Source organism: Rhinopithecus roxellana, chromosome 2 (genome assembly GCF_007565055.1).
Source record: "Rhinopithecus roxellana isolate Shanxi Qingling chromosome 2, ASM756505v1, whole genome shotgun sequence".
NCBI classification, from domain to species: Eukaryota; Metazoa; Chordata; class Mammalia; order Primates; family Cercopithecidae; genus Rhinopithecus; species Rhinopithecus roxellana.
Genome location: NC_044550.1, coordinates 104,982,188 through 105,001,802, shown reverse-complemented (window position 1 = coordinate 105,001,802; position 19,615 = coordinate 104,982,188).

Genomic DNA, 19,615 nt, shown 5'->3' with positions numbered 1-19,615 from the left:
TCCCAAAGTGTTGGAAGTACAGGCGTGAGCCACTGAGTCGGGCCAGAAAAAAATTCTTATGCTATTTTTAACTGAATATGTCCATATAATAAAGTGGTTCTAATTAATTAACACTTTTTCAAACATTAGCAAATATTATTTATTCTCTGAAAATACCTACAAGTTATCTCCACACACCTATGCATCCTTCTTATTCTATAGATGGATGGAAATTTTAAAATTGTAAAAGCAGCTCTGCGTTGCTATATTAGCTCCTATTGCTGCCATAACAAATGACCATAAATGCAGTTTATTAAAACAACACAGACATTATTTTACCATCTGGAGGACAGACATCCAAAATGGGCCATCAGGGCTGCATTACCTCTGGAGGCTCTAAGAGGGAGTCTGTTTCCTTCTGATCTCCAGCTTCTAGAGGCTCCTGCCTTCCATGGCTAGTGACCTTCCGTCACTACAGCCTTTGCTTCCATCGTCGCACCTCCTCCTGCCTCCTTCTTGTCCTTATAGGACCTCTGATTATCTTGGGCCCACCTCATAATGTACAATAAATTCCCATCTTCACATCCTTGGCGGGGTGCCATGGCTCACGCCTGTAATCCCAGCACTTCGGGAGGCCAGGGTGGGAGGATCATGAGGTCAGGAGATCGTGGCTCATCCTGGCTAACATGGTGAAACCCCATCTCTACTAAAAAACAAAACAATCCTTTATCACTGCAAAGGCTTTCTTGCCATGTAACATGTTCAAGGATTCCATGTACTAGGAATCTTTGCAGGATCATTATCCTGCCTGCTACAGCTGCCTAGTGTTCAGTGTTCACTAAAACACTTTATTTCTCTGCTAATATTTTGTTGAGGATTTCTTGTCTTTGTTCAGGAGGAATCTGTATTGCTTTGTAATTTTCTTTCCTTCGGACACCTTTTTCTGGTTTTGCCTTGAGGCCTAAGTTGGTCTCAAAAACGAAGACAGTAAATATGCTTTTCTATCTTCTGCTAGTGTCTGTATAAAATTGAGATGGCTTCTTCCTTCAACGTTTGATATAATTCATACTTACACTTGAAGTGCTTGAGGAAATGTTTTTAGTTATAAATTCAATTTCCTTAACTTCTCTTTTTGGTAATTTGCACCCTTGAGAAACTTTTCACGTCCTCCAAGCTTCAAATTTATTGAAATGTAGTTATTGGTGCTGTTTTTTTTTTTTAAATTATGTATTAGATACATAGTAATGTCCCTCCATTCTAATTTTTGATGTGTCTACTTAGTAGATTATCAATTTTTGTTTGTTCAGAGAACAATCTTTTGGTCTATATTCATGTTTCCCTGTTGCTTTTGCCCGTTTAGTATTTCACTGGTTTCAGCACCATAATTTCCTACTTATTTTTCATTAGTTTTATTTTTCTCTTTTTCTTCTAATTTCTTAAGGTGAAATCTTACATCACTGATTTTATGACTTTCTCGTGTATGAATATAGGCACTGAAAGTTCTAAATTTCCCTCTAACATTGTTTGGTCGGCATCCCTCAACCTTTAGCATTTTGATTCATTCATTGTCATTCAATTTAAAATATTTTCTAATTTTATTTGTAACTTTTTTTAATGAACTCATGGGTTATTTGGAAGTATATAGTAAGGATGCTGTAGGAAAATTAGCTTGAGTATTTCTCACAAATATGAAGTTGGTTTAATATTAAAAATCAGTGTAATATGCCATATCAATAAAATAATAAAATTTATGTTAATCTCTACAAATGAAAAAGTATTCACAAAATTCAACATCCATTCATGATGAAAAATTATCACAACATGAGGAATAGAAAGGAATTTGTATAACTTTACAAAGGACCTCTTCCAAGAAACTGAATCTGTCATCCTTATGGTAGAAGAATATTTTCTTCCCTAAGATGAGGAACAAGGTAGGAATGTCCACTATTACTTCTTTCGTGTATTGTATTGGAGGTCTTGCCAGAGTTAAATGGCACTTGGCAATGAATAAATAAAAAAAATGTATACCAATTTGAAAGGAAGAAGAAACATTTTTAGGTGACAGTTGTGTACATGGAAAAGCCTAAGGAATCTACCAAAATGCTACCAGAACTCATATTTCTATGTATTACCAATGAACAATTGGAAATTACAGTTTAAGAGTAAATACTAGATATTTTCAATTTTATTTTAGGTTCAAGGGTACATGTGCAGTATGTGCAGGTTTGTTACATAGGCAAAGGTGTGTCATGGGGATTTGTTGTACAGATTATTTCATCACCCAGGTATGAAGCCTGGTATTAGTTATTTTTCCTGATCCTCTCCCACCTCCTACCTTCCACCCTCCAATAGGCCCCAGTGTGTGTTGTTCCCCTCTATGTGTCTGTATGTTCTCATCATTTAACTCCCATATAAATGAGAACATGCTGTACAGTTTTCTGTTCCTGCATTACTTTGCTAACAACAATGGCCTCCAGCTTCATCCATGTCCCTGCAAAGGACGTGATCTCATTCTTTTTTACAGCTGCATAGTATGCCATGGTGTATATGTACCACATTTTCTTTATCCAGTCTATCATGGATGGGCATGGTGGTTGATTTCCATGTCCTTGCTGTTGTGAACAGTGCTGTGGTGAATGAACACATGCATGTGTCTTTATAAGAAAATGATTTCTATTCCTCTGGGTACACATCCAGTAATGGGGTTGCTGGGTCAATGGTATAAATACCATTGTCTATTTTATTTTATTTTATTTTTTATTTTTATGTATTTATTTTTTTGAGATGGAGTCTCGCTCTGTTGCCCAGGCTGTAGTGCAGTGGTGCGATTTCGGCTCCCTGCAAGCTCTGCCTCCCAGGTTCACGCCATTCTCCTGCCTCAGCCTTCCGAGTAGCTGGGACTACAGGTGCCTGCTACCACGCCCGGCTAATTTTTTGTATTTTTAGTAGAGACGGGGTTTCACCGTGTCTCGATCTCCTGACCTCATGATCCGCCCTCCTCGGCCTCCCACAGTGCTGGGATTACAGGCGGGAGCCACCGCGCCCAGGCATTTTCTTAGTTTTATTTTCAGATGTTTTTTACTAAAATAAAGAAATAAAATTGAGTTTTTACAATCTTGTAAGCTGTGACATTGCTAAAATCATGCATTAGTTCTATAATTTTATAATTCCCTAAGATTTTCTATATACAATAATGTTTTCTATGAATAGTGACACTTTTACTTATTACTTAACGTATTTTTCAAAGAAACAACTATAATATTTTTAAATTTCTTTTTAAAAAGTGTATTCAAAAATCTTTTACAAATAGTATTTTACATTCACTGCATATAAATTGCATATTTCCTTTCAACATCTTAATTACTATGGTTCAATTAATGGAAACTTGGCACTTAAGAGGTATACATATGGACACAGGAGTACTTATTGTGCCATCCAGAGGTTACTTCCTGGATTATAGAAGCTGTTCCAGGATTATAGAAGCTGTTTAGTTTCTGTTAATGACTGAAATTCACTAGACTGTGTGAGTCTCCCAAGCTGTCAGCAGTGATCATATGGATGGCCATGAAAACCTTGAACATACTACAGGCAACAGTAGCTACTCCAGTACTAGTTGAATGAGTTTATTTCTGACTCCTTCCCATCCTCAGATCAATTCGTCTTCCTAAAAGGATATTAAAGAAGAGGCATAAAGTTCGAACTTGATTAAGGCTCTTATCTCTCTACAGTCGGGATAGGTAGATATAAAACCTTTTACTACATCTTAGACTTATCTACTGTGAATTAGATTCATTTACATGCAAACACATACACACACACACACAAGCAAAGAACTCAATGTAAACATAAACGAAAATTCTTTTAAACACCATTTCCAGGGGAAAATAACGGGAACAAAAAATTATTTTCCTGTGAATCCTTTCAGAGAAGCTAAGGATTCAGAGAAGTTAAGCACTCACAGGTAAAATCCTTTCTTTAGAAAAAGTCACATGCCTTTTTTTCTACTTCTGTCCTAATTCCTGAAGTTCCTCTGAGAATGGATTGTACAATCTGAAAGCGTTTTAGACACATGTATTCCGTCTCTGTTTTTGAATGCCTAAGATACTGGAGGAATTAAAGAATTATCTTTTATCTAAAAGATAACATATGGCTTCATTTCCCGAAAGTCAGAGGACTGTCTCGTGGTGTCCAATTCTGAGCTCGGATCAGTCATCTCACTTAGCTTGAGATATTATTACTCTTAGTCTAAAAATTATTTTTGCTCCCCTATACTTCTTCCTTAAGAGATTGAGAATTTTTCGAGCCCACTCATATCAATGTGATATTGTAGATTCAAGATTAAATGTGATGTTCACTCTTTTTCGAATTGAAAAGGCATGACTCCTCATGTACAAGATGATTCTACATTTTTGAATTCCAAAGTAAACCTGTTTCAATGTTGTGTAAGATTGATGATGTCCACCCTGATAAATATGTTTTTCCAAAAGAACTATAAATGGTCTTAATATGACTGCCAATTAAATTGCATTTAGAAAACTAGATCCTATTGTTTTTGCATATATTAAAAGTCAACGTTCACTGATTTTCTGATAAGCTATACTTCATATATATTCTTTTATAAAACCACCGTATATTCAAATTGGATGCTTGCTATTAGCACGAAGGGCCTCTTTATTAGCTGATTTTGTACATTATCTAGTATAAGGAGGAAACCACAAAGAAGGCATCATATTTTCCAAATGCAGGTAGAATCTCATACGAGTTTTCACTAGAAAGGGAAATTAAATTTTCTTTTTATAGCTTTTGGCATGGTCCAAATACAGGATATTTTGTGAGACAAGGATATGAGAAGAAAGAAAGGAATGATGTGTTTATATTATGCTTGTAAGTAAATCTAGCACTAGAGATTTATCACTGAGCTGAGGTCTTGTTGTTCACCAATCCATGTAATAGAAATGGCAGTTAAGAAACAGACGTTCATGCCAAAACTAGAGGTTGCATTCAAGCCTGCATTCACAGAAGTTAAAAGTTCTAAAAACAAAACAAAATAGAAGCTAGAGCTAAGTTAACCTTGGAGGATTAAAAGTAGACTAAACTCAGAAAGAAAGGAAGGCAGATTCTAGAAGGCTATTTTCTGCCTCAAGGTTGGCCTAATATGAGTGAAAACCTGAATGTGCTTTCTCCAAAAATAGAGAGGAAAATTCCTTTGTGTGAGACCTCAAGTCTTTAAGGAGGTGTAGGATGGAGTTTTATAGACTAAAATTATCAAGTTCAGATGAGCAAGTGTTACATTTTCAGGAAAGAAAGAGCTGGGTCATGTCAAGAGTTGATATTGGGAAACACATATGAAACCTGGAGGTCACATTGGTTCCAGAGGTGCTGACGTGAGAGAAGAAACATGCTAGTGAATCCAAATGACCAGTTTGGATTCATTTCTTCAGCTTAAACAGAGAGCAGAATTTCCTCAGCTTAAACAGAGAGCAGAATTTTGAAAAGTGGAGAATACGCTCATTATTCTGACAGTCTATCCTCCAGCAAACACTACTGTCATAAGGCAGAATATTAGTAAATAAAGGAAAGCGATATCTCCTGTTTCCAACCAATGAGTGATCTAGGTGATTCCCTCTTATACAATAAATGAAGGATATTAAATATGTATATTTGCACATATACGTGTGTATATGTGTGTATACATATATATATATATATGTTTGACCTTCACCATATATTTTAAAAATTAAATTGTACTATTTATTGATGCTTTCCTGATCTTTGCTAGAAATAATTGCTTTTTATTATACTTTTGGGAGAATATATTCGTGTAATCCTCTTTTAAGAATTGACTATGTAGAATTCTCACAGAACAAAGGATCTTACCAAAAACATGTTTTATTTCACTTTTAGTCTCTGGGTTCTGGTATCATATACATGCTTAGTTTTAGCACATTTTTAGTAAATTTGCTTTGCTTTAAGCTATTAATTAGAATTACATATAGACAATTAGTCATGCATTACGTTTTACCTGTAGAGAGAACTGAACACTATTTTAAAATAAGAATAACTCGAGTTGCAAGAAACTGAAACCACCCACAGAGCACTGTCCTAGCCGATCGGCGCTTCATTGCATCTTTTCCCAGTTACTTATAATTCGTTGGATGAAGCATTTGCCACAAATCATTGCTAATGCAGCATCTTAAATAACCTCAAGATGAGCTAGTACATTTCTATTAAACGGCCTTAATGAACAATTTAAGAAGTAAAATACTCCACTATGTTATAATGCTTTCTTTCTCCCTCTTCACATGTTATTTATGCTGTTATTTTTTAATACTGATTTTCACAACTAGGAGAATTGCTGATAATAGAAAAATTTCACCAGAGAATTCTGGTCCCCCAGGATCCCACTGGCCAGTGCAAGATTTTTGTGGGTGCCTTTATACAGTAAACGATTCTCTCCGTTTCAAATATCTTCAGCACTTTTTTAGGACTGCTGATTGTTTGCTGAATTACAGTAGAGATGTTTAACTCTATTTACGGTGCTCAGTGACCTAAAGAAAAGGTGGAAAAGGAGCCATGTGAAGAGCCACAGAGCTCAGTGATATTTTAGGTTTTATATTTTCTCTTAAAATTATGTTTCCAATGTAATGATCTTTCTAGTTAAATATAAAGAAGAACAAAGCACTCTGGAGGAAGAATGGTGCTACCAGCATGCCTCCGTGGGTTTGGCAGCCTGGCTAGGTAGTTTTGCAGAGTTCTTGGGTAGAGGTAAGCCAGCTGACATAAAGAATCCAGCAAACTTCCAGAGGAGCCCCAGGCCTCTTGCTTGCCTGAAGCATAAATATGACACCCATACCGAGAATTGACGGGAGATGGCCTTGCTCTGTCGCTGTAGAATATAAAGGTAAAGGCCTTAAATAAACCTGCAATGAATGGAAAGAGCCAAGGCCAGTAGGGGCTTGGCCAACCACGAGATGGGCCACTGTGCTGGTGTGGAAGGGGGTCCACTGTCTGCTGGCTGTGGTTTGGGGACAGGGAAGAGGTGAGTGTCTCAGGATCAGGGCGGCTGCTCATGCCACGATTGCGGCCTCGCTTTCAGGCGAAGAATTGTGCTCATCTGAAAAAGCACTTTCAGTAGATAAAAGGACAAAGGACCTTGAATTCCTTCCCCATTTGGTGTGGCGGTGTCTCATTTGGATGAATCTATCTTACCTTCAGCCATTCCCTTGTTGCTGCAATTGTCTGTCCATAATCCTCTAGCAGGAGCATCACTGAAGATGCCTTTTATAAAGTGCCAAATACTGTCTCTAAACCTCTAATTTCAGAGCTGCCAGAGAGGGGCTAAGTCCCAAAATAGCTCAGTCTGTGTCTGGAGTCCCATCGGGGTCTTGTGAAAAAAAGTTGCATACATTCTTACCTAGTATAGTTTGGATATGTCTTGCCCCCCAGATCTCACACTGAAGTGTGATCCCCTGTGTCGGAGGTGGGGCCTGGCGGGAGGTGTTTGGGTCATAGGGCAGATTCCTCAGGAAGGGCTTGGTGCCACCCTTGTGATAATGAGTGACCTCTTGCTCTATTAGTTTTCCTGACATTGATTGTTGAAAGCATCCCAGTACCTCTCTTCTCTCTCTCCCTTTCTGTCTTGCAACCTCTCTTGCTATGTGATGCCTACTTTTCTTCACCCTCCGTCACGATCGGAAACTTCCTCAACCCTTCACCAGAAGCATATTTAACACTGATGACTAGTACCGTGCTTCTCAAACACTTTTTTAGTGATATTTTCTTGACACTTCTTACATCACTGAGCTTCTCAAGTCTTTCTTTAACTATGAATGTTGGCCACAGCTCTATCTTTAGACTTCTAATGCTTTCACTTGGCCACAATGGCCACTTAATTGTTGAAGATTCCAAAATCTATACCTCTAGCCTAGTACATTTTGTTGAAATCCAGACCCTCATACCCAAATGTCCCCAGGTCATATTGATGTGCACATCCCACAGGTTGCTCAGATTTAGGACTTCTGGCCCATTTTTGACTCTGTCTCTTCATGGTCACATCCATATGTCCCACCTATGTAACCAACTTCCAAAAAGTTCTCTCTCTCCACATTCCCCTTACCTTCACCACTCATTAAAACAATGGCTAAATCCCACTAACCAATTTTATTGCATCTGGTATGACACCTCCCCTTCACCTTCCCAGTTGCTGACAGACAGACAGACTTTTCTACAACACAAATCTGTATCAGTCAATTTTCTTCACGGCAAACTCCTGCCTTCTTGAAGGCAGCCTAAATTTGCTCAGACCTCTCCACTGTTATCTCCTTTCACACCCTCCACATGTATGCTTTCTCCAGCAAAACAGAGTTTCCTGCCAGTCTGCAATTTTTTGGCATGATTTCTGCCTCTGAGTGTTCACAGAGACTGGTCTTGGTGTCCACTTGCACCTATTCTCAGATCACTTCATCTAACAAGTTCTTATCTTCCTTCAAACTCAGTTCTAGAGTCAAGACCATGCAAAGACTTCTCTGCATGTATCCATCTCGGTTTTTACCTCCTCTTACATTGCACCCTCTACACAGTGCTATCATTACACTATTTTCTCCTGAGAGTGAGACTATGGTTTCACGATACAGGTAACACAGAGGACTTTACTTAAGACTCACAAGTAACCTAATAAGAAGAGGCCCTTCTGATTATGCTCTCTTTACAGATCAATAAAATGAGGGATAGAAAATCAAAACAAAAACTTAACCAAGACTACACACTAAGTGGCAGAGACAGAATTTAAAAACAAGAAATCTGACTCCAAGACATACGCCCTTAACTACTCAAGTATTTGACATTATATTCCTATTATACAGTGTTGGCTACACAGTATACACTCCATAAATGTTGATTAAAGAATGAATGGATTTTCAGTAGCATCCTTTATCTCAAATAGACATTACAATAAAGATACTATCCAAGAACTACAATCAGTAAAACTCAGTGGCCCCAAACAATACCTAGGACATATAAATATTCATTAAATAAATTCATTAAGGATCTGCTCTATTCTTCCTTTGCTTTGTGGCTTATGTAAAAGGCCCTCATTATTCCTGAGCTTTAGGGTGGCTCAGATCTCTGTAACACTGCAGGCATACCCTGCTGTATTGTTCTTCACTGTACTGCACTTCACAGACACTGCTCCTCACTTCACAGATGCTGCTTCTGACTTCACAGATGCTGCATCTCCCTGCATGGACACTGCATCTCACTTCACAGACCCTGCATCTCACTTCACAGATGCTGCACCTCACTTCACAGATGCTGCACCTCACTTCACAGACCCTGCACCTCACTGCACAGACCCGGCACCTCACTGCACAGATGCTGCATCTCACTGCACAGACGCTGCACCTCACTTCACAGACCCTGCACCTCACATCACAGGCACTGCACCTCACTTCACAGATGCTGCATCTCACATCACAGACGCTGCTCCTCACATCACTGACGCTGCTCCTCACTTCACAGATGCTGCAGTTCACAGATTCACAGACGCTGCACCTCACTGCACAGATGCTGCATCTCACTGCACAGACACTGCATCTCACTGCACAGACGCTGCACTGCGCTTCACAGACGTTGCACTGCACTTCACGGACACTGCACCTCACTGCACAGATGCTGCATCTCACTGCACTGATGCTGTATCTCACTGCACAGACGCTGCACTGCACTTCACAGACACTGCACCTCACTGCACAGATGCTGCATCTCACTGCACTGATGCTGTATCTCACTGCACAGACGCTGCACTGCACTTCACAGGACACTGCACCTCACTGCACAGGTGCTGCACCTCACTGCACAGATGCTGCATCTCACTGCACAGACGCTGCACTGCACTTCACAGACACTGCACCTCACTGCACAGATGCTGCATCTCACTGCACTGATGCTGTATCTCACTGCACAGACGCTGCACTGCACTTCACAGACGTTGCACTGCACTTCACGGACACTGCACCTCACTGCACAGATGCTGCATCTCACTGCACTGATGCTGTATCTCACTGCACAGACGCTGCACTGCACTTCACAGACACTGCACCTCACTGCACAGGTGCTGCATCTCACTGCACAGACGCTGCACTGCACTTCACGGACACTGCACCTCACTGCACAGGTGCTGCACCTCACTGCACAGACACTGCACTGCACTTCACAGACCTGGCACCTCACTGCACAGATGCTGCATCTCACTGCACTGATGCTGTATCTCACTGCACAGACGCTGCACCTCACTTCACAGACCTGGCACCTCACTGCACAGATGCTGCATCTCACTGCACTGATGCTGTATCTCCTTTCACAGATGCTGCATCTCCCTTCACAGACGCTGCTCTTCACTGCACTGACACTACACTTCACAGATTCCCAGACACTGCACCACATTTCATGGATGCTGCACTGCTGTTCACAGATGCTGCATGTTTTATGGAGTGAAGGTTTATGGCAATTGTGTGTTGAGCAAGTCCCACTGGCACAGTTGTTATTGTTGCTGTTGTCTTTAACATGTGGTCACTTTCTGTCTCTGTGTCATACTTTGGTAATTCTCTCCATACTTCAAACTATTTTTGTCATTATTACATCTGTTATGATGATCCGTGATGAACGATTTTTGCTGTGACTTTTCTAATTGTTTTGGGGCACTATAAACCATGTACATATGAGATGGCAAACTTCACTGGTAAATGCTGTGTGTGTTCTGACTGCTCCAGTGACCGGCATTCCTCGGCCTCCCTCCCTCTCCACAGGCCCTTTTATTCCCTGACACACAGTCACATTAAAATCAGGCCAATTAATAACCTCACAATGGCCACTAAATGTTTAAATAAAAGGAAGAGTTGCACATCTGATTTTCAAATCAGAAGCTAGAAATGATGAAGCTTAGTGAGGAAGGCATGTTGAAAGCTGAAACAGACCAAAAGCTGGGCCTCTTGTACCAAACTGTTAGCCAAGTTGTGAATGGAAAGGAAAAGTTCTTTAAGGAAATTAAAAGTGCTACTCCAATGAACCCATGAATGATAAGAAAGCAAAACATCCTGGCTGGGCACAGTGGCTCATGCCTGTAATCCCAGAACTTTGGGAGGCTGAGGCAGGTGGATCACCTGAGGAAAGGAGTTAAAGACCAACCAGCCTGGCCAACATGGCGAAACCTGGTCTTTACTGAAAATACAAAAAATATCCGGGTATGGTGGCAGACACCCGTAGTCCCAGCCACTGGGGAGGCTGAGGCAGGAGAATCCCTTGAACCAGGGAGACAGAGGTTGCAGTGAGCTGAGATCGCATCACTGCCTTCGAACCTGGGCAACAGGGTGAGATTCCATCTCAAAAAAATAAAAGAAAGCGAAACATCTTATTGCTGATATGGAGAAAGTTTGAGTGATCTCAATAGCACATTAAGCCAGTCACAGTTTTACCATAAGGCAAAGCCGAATCCAGAGCAAGGCTCTAATTCTCTTCAATTCTATGAAGACTGAGAGAGGTGAGGAATCTGCAGAGGAAAAGTTCCAGTATAGCAGAGGTTGGTTCCTGGGGTTTAAGGAAATAAGCAACCTTCATAACATAAAATGCAAGGTGAAGTGGCAGGTGATGATGTAGAAGGCACAGCAAGCTATCCAGAAGATTTGGCTAAGATCAGTTGTGGAAGATGGCCACATTAAACGAGGTTTTCAGTGTAGATAACTCAAACAGCCTTCTAAAACAGCCTTCTATTGGAAGAAGATACCATCTAGGATTCTCAGAGGTAGGGAGGAAAACTCAATGCCTGACTCAAAGCTTCAAAGAGCAGGCTGACTTTCTTGTTAGGAGTTAAAACAGCTGGCAACTTTACATTGAAGCCAGTGTTAATTTACTCTTCCAAAAATCCTAAAGCCCTCATGAATTGTGCTAAAATCTTCTCTACTGATGCTCCATAAATGAAACAGCAAAGCCCAAATGACAGCACTCCTGTTTACAGCATGGCTTATTGAATATTTTAAGTCCACTCTTGAGACCTACTTCTCAGAAAAAAGATATTTAAAAAAATATTACTACTCATTGACAATGCACCAAGCCACCCAACAGCCATGACAGCCTCATGGAGATGTATTAGGAGATTAATGTTCTCACGCCTGCTAACACAACATACATTCTGCAGCCCATGGATCAAGGAGTAATTTCTAATTTCAAGTCTTATTATTTAAGAAACATATTTCATAAGACTATAACTGTCATAGATAGTGATTTCTTTGACATATCTGGGCAAAGTAAATTGAAAACCTTACAGAAAGAATTTGCCATTCTAGATGCCATTAAGAACATTTGTGATTCATGGAATCATGGAAGGAGGTCAAAATGTCGACATTAAAAGGAGTTTAGAAGAAGTAATTTCAACGCTCACGGGTGATTTTGAGGGGTTAAGACTTCTGTACAGGAAATAACGCACATGTGGTAGAAATAGCAAGAGAATTAGATTTCTCAGTGGAGCCTAAAGATGTAACTGAAGTTTGCAATCTCATGAGAAAACGCGAACAGATAAGGAGTCGCTTCTTGTAAGTGAGTAAAGAAAGTGGTTGCTTGAGATAGAATCTTCCCGTGGTGAAGATGCTGTGAACATTGTTGAAATGACAGCAAACGATTTAGAATATTCCACACACTGAGTTGATGAAGCAGTGACAAGGTTTGAGAAGATTGCTCCAATTTTGAAGGAAATGCTACAACGGGGAAAATGCTTTCTAATAGCATCACATGCTACAGAGAAATCATTCAGGAAAGAAGAGTCATCCAGTGTGGCAAATTGTATTGTTGTCTTATTTTAAGGAATTGCTACAGTCACCCCCACCTTCAGCAACCATCAACCTGATCAGTCAGCATGCATCAATAATGAGAAAAGACTCTCCCTCTGACAGCAAAAAGATTATGACTCTCTGAAGGCCCAGGTGATGATCAGCACTTTCTAGCAAGAAAGCATTTTTAAATTAACATATGTACGTTTTCTAGACATAAAGTTTTTTGTACACTTCATAGACTACAGTATAATATAACTATGATATTTATACACATTGAAAAACCATAAACATTGTATGACTTGCTTTATTGTGATATGTGTTTACTGCAGTGGTCTGGAACAAGACTCACAATATCTCAGGGATGCATATATTCTTCTGTGGAAAAACTCTTTCAGGATTGTTGGTCTCTGGTTAGAAGGCACATAACATGTATTATATGCCCTTTTCTCTCTTTTGAATAGGCTGACAGGGCTATAATGCTCTCACAATAACCTGCTCTTGCAGAAAATGAGAAGCGTTCTAAGAAAATCACTTCTTATTTTTGTGTCTTAACATTTTCAATTGAGAAATGAATGAAGAAAGATTTAGGAGGGAAACATTTTTCTAATATTGTAGAAGAGCTTTGGGGATAGTGGATAATGAAATAAAGACTTCTAGAACACTAGCAGATTTGAAGATAAAAGTTGCTGGGAGATGCAAAGATAGTAAGAATTTTAGGCAAACAGCCCATTTAACAGCCATTTACAAGAGTGGTCTAATTCTAAGAAGTGCATAAAGAAGTGCTTTGATTTAGCTCTTAAAGTCCAAGTGATTATTTTAGGCCTTTAAAAAATGCCAACTTAGGTAGAAAACAACAAAACAACTCATAAATATGTCACCTTTGCTAAAAATCAAATTCTGTTTCCTAAATGTAAAATGTAGTAAGATTGGTTACTCTGTAAGGAAGCAAACACAAAGTGCCAAAGAAAGCAGAAATCAGCATGTTTCCTAACAACAGAAATGTATTTATAGAATCACAAAAATAAGATCCTGAAGCTCATTCCATTTTCCAGATAGTTCAATATAACTTTTAGGTACCAGATAACATAGGAGTAGGAGATCTCTGTTTATATGTTAAGTATTATAAAAGAAGATATAGTAATTATAAACATATGTAAAAATATCCCTTGTTTATCATATCAGTAAAATATTACATTGACCCAAATTGCATGTATGCACAGAAGTGAATTGTTTTTTAAAAATCTACATAGATTTTTCTGACTATTCTTTAGGAACTTAATTATGGCTTGAATGGAGCTCTGCTTACAGAGTATAATCTTTACTCTAATTAAAAGATAGCTTTTTAGTTATATTATCTTCAGTTAAGACCTATTATCAAGTAAATAATCTTTAGTTTTATTTTATTTTCTTTCTTTTTTTTTTTTTTTTTTTTTTTTTTGAGACGGAGTCTCGCTCTGTCGCCCAGGCTGGAGTGCAGTGGCCGGATCTCAGCTCACTGCAAGCTCCGCCTCCCGGGTTCACACCATTCTCCTGCCTCAGCCTCCTGAGTAGCTGGGACTACAGGCGCCCGCCAGGTCGCCTGGCTAGTTTTTTGTATTTTTAGTAGAGACGGGGTTTCACCATGTTAGCCAGGATGGTCTTGATCTCCTGACCTCGTGATCCGCCCATCTCGGCCTCCCAAAGTGCTGGGATTACAGGCTTGAGCCACCGCGCCCGGCCAACAGCCTCTAAAAGATAAAATCAGTGGATTGAACCTAGAAAAGAAATCAGAAAATTGTTCATCAATGTTGACAGATAGTCACTGTGTGAAGGGACTTTAGACTGATTCCCTAAACGTCCACCAATATTGAGCATAATGGACCATGGATTTTCAGATCCACGCCAAACTCACACTCACATTTATGCTTATGTTATGTATTTATGTATTTATTTTTGAGACAGGGTCTCACTCAGTCATCCAGGCTGGAGTGCAGTGGTGCAGTCTCAGCTCACTGCAACTTTTGTCTCCCAGGCTCAAGGAAGCCTTCCATCTCAGCCTCCCTAGTAGCTGGGACTACAGATGCACACCAGCATGCTCGGCTAATGTTTGTATATTTTGTAGAGATGGGATTTCCCTATGTTGCCCAGGATGGTCTTGAACTTTCTGGGCTCAAGCAATCTGCCCACATCGACCTCCCAAAGTGTTGGGATTACAGGTGTGAGCCACTGCACCCGGCCTGTACTTATTTTAATAGACATTTCTCATTTCAATTCATTTCTCATTTGGCTTGCAAGATAATTTTTCTGTTTTTCTTAATTCAAAATATATAAATATCACTACTACAATCAGCATTAATATTTAGTCATTTTTATTTTATATCATATTATCAATTAGGTACTTGAATTTGAATGTGACAGCATGGCAGTGACAGCAAAGACCATATGTTCATATAGATGGCGAGCAAAGAACCAGAAAGACCACGTGACTTGTCGTGTCAAAGATCAAACAATTATCATTCTGGAAGGCATATTCTAATGTTTAATTTAATTTTAAAAATTTAGATTATAAAGTGCTTTCTACTGTTGATAATAGCACAGAAAAGAATATAAAAAAATCAATTGCTGAGTTGTTTAATAGGAGATAACTGTCCATTTTTTTCATAACTCTACCTTTAAGGAGAAAAAAAGAGGAAGAGAAAGAACACTCATTTTCAGCTCGTTCTTGTTCGTCACACTGCTGCCTGTCTCACAGCTTGGAACTGCTGCCGATTTTCACTTTTGTAAAAGGTTAATAGTAAGTTTACTCCTTAAAGGGCTTTCATCTGTTAGCACATTTGATTATCCCCACATACTTGGGAGACAGTCAGGGCATCTATTACAATCTGTATTTTATAAACCAGTGAGGCATAAAAATGTTAACAGATTTGCCTAAGATGTCGAAGTGATTCAAAGAGAACCTGCCAACCTCTGATGGCCAACCTGCGTGAGCCCTGCTGTGCCCTGCTGCATAAGTCAGAAAGTCATAGCTTAATATCCGAATATGAGAACACTATCGGGAGAAACATGTTTTGAATCACAGTTTCAACTCCAATGTTTTAAAGAATTTAAATCTGTCAATAATTCTCCATGACGAGAATTGCAAACTCATCTAGAAAATTTTAACATTTTCAGAGTGTTAAAAACTATTAAATGTTTGTCTTTAAATGTAAGTTTATCCCTTTCCGAGTCCATTCACATAGTGTCTTTATATAATCACTCCAATCCCACAAAGCAGGAATCTGTGAGTGACTCTTTTACCAACGAGAAAGTGGAACAGCTGAAAATTCATGTTGATAGTGGCTTACACCAGTTGTCCCTGGTCTTTGCTGCACACTAGAATTATCTAGGGAGTGTCTAAAATTCTTAGGCTCTACGCACATTGTATACCAAAAATATCAGAATGTCTGGGAGTCAGTTCCAGGCATCGTTGCTTTAAAGAGCCTTAGGTAATTCCGGATTTCTAGTTTGAGAAGCATTACCTTAGGCAGCCGCTCCACTGCAGTTACTCAGTCCTCCTCGTGCAGTGTTTCTTCCTCTATAGAATGAAAGTGCATCACAGATGATCCTTTATCTTTTCTTGGGATATCAACTACAAGCAATTAAGAAGCTATTTTACATTTAAGAAACTCTTTGCACCTAATTCGGATTATTCTGTTCAGGTGCAGTTAGAAAGAGATGCTTATGTAATGCAGTCATCATGGCAGTTTTGACTCTACATCAAATTGCAGATGGAATGCCAGGGTAGCCACCTGAGGCGCTGGTCGTGAATAGCTTCAGTTCTGGATTAGCTCACCTTGTTCATGGCTTACGAATTTGTTTTTGTTATGACAAAGAACAGAAACTTCTCTCTTTTAAATTTGGAGTTTAAATCAAATGAAGAAACTTGGGACTCCCTCTGTACTTAAAAGACGGAAACAGGAAAGTTGTGAACCAAAATGATAAACCTTGCTTTATCTACGAGCCACACGTGCCAATGGAGTCTCAGATGGATCCCGGAGATCACAATACCTTTAGTTGCTGTGCTATGATGTGTCCTGGGAGGTACGTCGTTGTCACCTGGGGCCCAGCTGGGGACTTTTCTCATTAACAGTTTCCTGAGAAACCTCAGCTCATGTGGCTCCCTCATTCATGGATCATGAAGAGTGACTGGGAACCACGTAACCTGGACATTGTGTGTAGGAGACTGGATCATCATCACTACCATACAAATATTCGCACACTAGGAATTGCACAACCCACTTTCAGAAACAGGGACACACCATGCTCCCTTAATGTGGAACAAGAAATTGCAAGATCTCTGCTCTAGGCCTGCACCTCCTCAGAGAAGATGGATTTAGAAATGAGAAGCTGCTGTATTTGAACACCTTTATTTTCTACAATGACTCGGGGTCTCTGGTAGTAAACAAAGAAATTATAAATCTATATTATGCATAACTCAATCTCTCAAGAAGCTTCCTAGATTGCAGTGGCTTGATAAGGAAGGTAATATGTCGTACCAATACAAATAAATCATTTTTCTCTAAGCAATTCCAGAATAATTTGCCCAATTTTGCCACTTGACATCTTTTGGCTATTATATATTAGCAGGCTTCCCTTTCCTCATAATGCAAATATCATTAAAATCATCATGCACCTCACTGACTTTCTTATTTCTACATTGGAGAAGTCATTTAGATATAACAAGCACTGAATTAATTTGCTACTCAGACTAACAGTAAAGTTATTGAAAAGTGCTTTAAATGATTTAACAGTGCAAAGAAACGGATCCCCTAATTTTGATACCACAAATCTTATGTATTTTAATCAATCTAACATTTTCATGAGTCAAATATTCTTCAATAGGAGAACATTTTAACTGGCATTCGTAAATAATTGTACCATACAATGAAACTGCTTCCGATATCTTCCTTGATACAAGCTCACTTCTCAAATACCAGAGTGTAGACAAACGTTGTACATAAATAATAATTAAGTGTAAAACAAAATCAAGGTTTTCTGCATGATATTTAATCTTCAAATTGTTTTCTATGAAACTCACTTTGCCACCTGCTCCTCAAATGCCCCATATTAAGTGGGCACACATACAATGTTCAGAGACCTTTTATTTTTCTCTCTCTTTGTTTTCATAGTATTTAGTAAAAAATAAAAGATCTCTGGTTTCAAAATGCTATTTTAGGTCCGGTGCAGTGGCTCGCACTTGTAATCCCAGCACTTTGGGAGGCTGAGGCGGGTGGATCACTTGAGGTCAGGAGTTTGAGATCAGCCTGGCCAAATTGGTGAAACCCCTCTCTACTAAAAATTCAAAAATTAGCCAGGCATGATAGCCGTCACCTGTAATTCCAGCTACTCAGAAGGCTGAGGCAGGAGAATTGCTCAAACCAGGAGGTAGAGTTTGCAGTGAGCCAAGATCCAGCCACTGCACTCCAGCCTGGGTGACAGAGTGAGACTCTGTCTCAATTATAAATAAAAATAAATAAATAAGTAAATAAAATGTTAGATTACAAGGTTACTATACTAATCTGTCATATCAAGATTACTATCCTAATAAGCTGGTTTGTAAACTAATTAATACTTTGGATTAAGATAGAGTCATATATCTCCTTGCCTCACATTCCACAATATGACAAAAAAGATAAGTGTTAATATGGCAAATCCAGTGCAGAGTGGGAAAACAATAAATAGTGTCATTAAGGCATAGACATTTTGTAGGGTCTTTGAAAGGTAGAAAATGCACAGGGATCAAATCTAGTTAGAAATAAAATCAGAAGTAATAACTATCTAAAATGAGTGCTGAAGAAAGCTATTTTTATTATTTATTTATTTATTAATTTTTGAGACGGAGTCTCGCTCTGTCGCCCAGGCTGGAGTGCAGTGGCCGGATCTCAGCTCACTGCAAGCTCCGCCCCCCGGGTTCACGCCATTCTCCTGCCTCAACCTCCCGAGTAGCTGGGACTACAGGTGCTGCCACCTCCCCCGGCTGATTTTTTGTGTTTTTAGTAGAGACGGGGTTTCACCGTGTTAGCCAGGATGGTCTCGATCTCCTGACCTCGTGATCCACCCGCCTCGGCTTCCCAAAGTGCTGGGATTACAGGTGTGAGCCACTGCGCCCGGCCGAAGAAAGCTATTTTTAAAGCTAGTGCTGGTGTGTGAGTAACTGAAGGTCCAGACTCCATGGCTGAAAGTAGTGGGAAGGACCACGGGAAATGTATCTTGATTAAGGGGGAGCTAAATTTAGAGAAGCTGGGTCATCTGACTTACGTGGAAAAGGATACAAATGAGCACTGGTAAGAGCATTCACGCCAAGCAGCAAATAGCGGTGCAGTCACCCTCTGGTTATAACACACACGCGGAGCTGGGGTCACCCTCTGGTTATAACACACACGCGGAGCTGGGGTCACCCTCTGGTTATAAGACACACGCGGAACTGGGGTCACCCTCTGGTTATAACACGCACGCGGAGCTGGGGTCACCCTCTGGTTATAAGACACACGCGGAGCTGGGGTCACCCTCTGGTTATAAGACACACGCGGAACTGGGGTCACCCTCTGGTTATAACACGCACGCGGAGCTGGGGTCACCCTCTGGTTATAAGACACACGCGGAACTGGGGTCACCCTCTGGTTATAAGACACACGCGGAACTGGGGTCACCCTCTGGTTATAACACGCACGCGGAGCTGGGGTCACCCTCTGGTTATAACACGCACGCGGAGCTGGGGTCACCCTCTGGTTATAACACGCACGCGGAGCTGGGGTCACCCTCTGGTTATAACACGCACGCGGAGCTGGGGTCACCCTCTG